The sequence below is a fragment of the Poecilia reticulata genome, linkage group LG4, assembly GCF_000633615.1.
Source record: "Poecilia reticulata strain Guanapo linkage group LG4, Guppy_female_1.0+MT, whole genome shotgun sequence".
Classification (NCBI taxonomy): domain Eukaryota; kingdom Metazoa; phylum Chordata; class Actinopteri; order Cyprinodontiformes; family Poeciliidae; genus Poecilia; species Poecilia reticulata.
In genome coordinates, this window is record NC_024334.1 from 30,679,864 (window position 1) to 30,682,219 (window position 2,356).

The 2,356-nt window shown below is 36.4% G+C and overlaps 1 protein-coding gene across 1 annotated transcript in view; it reads right to left on the minus strand.

Moving 5' to 3' along the window:
* The window catches only part of arhgap39 (Rho GTPase activating protein 39), a 97,600-nt gene that overhangs the window by 49,466 nt on the left and 45,778 nt on the right, over nucleotides 1-2,356 (minus strand). The gene's annotated exons all lie outside the window — the stretch shown is intronic.

A 2,356-nucleotide genomic window follows, 5' to 3' on the forward strand; every position in this document is an offset into this window, starting at 1 on the left:
TTTGATGACAATTCTAGGGTCCTGACCAACAGGGGGCCCTCCACAATTTAATTATTTATTTTTTGTTCATAGAAATAAAAATAAAAAATTGGGGTCCTGTCAATTACAAAATTAATCATATTGTATTTTCAAAGATTGTTTTTAGCAGTAAAAATGTAATGTTTCCACTCCCAGATCAAAAAACACACGTCCATATTAGCCCTGAACCCTCTATCTGTGTTAAATGGTTCGTTCCTGCTTGGAGCGCTTTAGAGTGACGCTGTTAGCAGCAGACAGTGGAAGACACGAACGATTGCGGCAGTTACTATGCTGCTAAGAAAAGTTATAAAATCAGGTTTTCAAAAAAAAGAGAGTGAGAGAGAGAGAGAAAAAGGCAAGAGTGTTAATTTATAACCCAGTTTTTCTCCATGAGAGGTGGGTAGACTGTGTGAGATTATCAACCATTTAGCATAGTTTAGCGCAGCTACAAACTACTGTTTGCCTCCACTCCACTAGCATTTAATGAATTAAGGAAAAATAATACCAACATATTGATATATTTAACTTGTCCCTTGTACCTTTTACCACTTAACAGATGAGTGAGTGAGCAGCAGCTCTAACCCACGTCCCTCCTGACCTGTTCTCTCCTCAGTGAAATTAAAGCTGCAGTATGTCACTTTTATATAAATATATTTTTTTCCACATATTTGTTAAAACCATTATTATGTTGTGACAGTATGGTATGAGAGGTAATCTGTGAAAAATCTATTTCCTCTGCTTTCTCCCAGTGCTAGAAATAACCAGTCAGAGGCAGGAGAGTTTTAGTGCTGTCAATCACAATCTCATGTGGTGCTGCTCATCCTTCCTCCCCCTCGATTTGTGCTGTGCTGCTGCTAGCATAGCACAGAGTTGTGCAGATTCAAACTGTGAATGCTCAGTTTAGTTAGCATAGCTACCAATGACGGCAGATTAACGGTTTCTTGTAATGATAAGCTGTTTCTCCACTATTAGCACATTTAGCAGTGAGTGAATGAGGCTAATTGACAGTGCTAAGAGCGTCCTACTAGTTCTGATTGGTTGTTTTGGTCAGAACGGTGCATTACTTTAACCAGTAATAGTAATTCAGGAAGGAGATGGAGGAGATTGATTGTTTTCAGATTATCTGTCTCATAACAAACTGCTACAACAGCTTTAACAAATATGCACAAAACATATTTTTTATTAAAGTTATGTACTGCAGTTTGAATAAAATGCAACTAAATTCGTGTATGGTTCGTTCTTTGGTTTTTTCGTTTCAAAATAAAATTGCAAAAACAAAACAAGCATGTGGTTTTTGATTTTTTGTTTTTAAAACAAAATTAGAAAAACGGCAATTGCAAAAAGAAGAAAGAAAATGAGCTGCCAATTTAGCTTTACATTATTTCATTGTTGACAATCGGTCTGACCCGGAAGTTCTCTCTGTCCGGTTTACACAGGGGCTGTATCACACATACACACTATGCTCTGTCCCGCATAGAAATAGATTTATACCAGGTAGGAAATGTTTGAAATAATTTGCCAGATTATTAAAAGCTTAACTAAATAAATGTTTGCCTATGGAAGAAGATTTGGGAAAGAAAAAAGGTCATCATTCTGTCTTTAATCTCAGAATTCAGACTTCAGTCTAAAAAAAAATCAAATCTTGTACATCAGTAGGTGTTAGAAAAATGATATAGTCTTCTTCTCTTCTGTGGTTTAACACCTCACAATATCTTTTCACATTTTTATAAGATGCATATTACTGTCCAATTAGAAATGAAAACCTCTGTGCCCTTTATGAGACTATTTATCCATCCATCCATTTTCTTCCGCTTATCCGCTTGTCGGGTCGTGAGCCCAGACTTCCCTCCCCAGCCTCTTCTTCCAGCTCCTCCGGGAGAATCAAAGGCCAGCAGAGAGACATCGTCCCTCCAGCGTGTCCTATTTATTATAACTTATTAGACTCAACTGACTAAACATAATGAACAACTTTTGAGTTGATACTTTTCATTATTTCTTAGCTCTGGATTTATAAGCAAGAAACATTAAAAGAAACAAATATTTAATTTGTATCAACCTTTATGTAATCAGAGCTTTRAACTCAAATCTTACAAAATAAACAGACAAAACATTTTCATAAATTTATTTATTACAATAACATACGCAGATATTCAGCCAATGTTTGGGGAATCATGAAAAAATAGTCCTATAATTTATGTATATAAAAGATGAGGAGACAGTGAAGAAGACGATGTCAGGAGGAGGAAGAGGATCACTGGGAGATTCTGGGAAGCTGCATCCAAACCTGGAGCTGAGGCCTCTCCTCCTAAGAGCCGCCTGTATGAAACAATAAAAAATA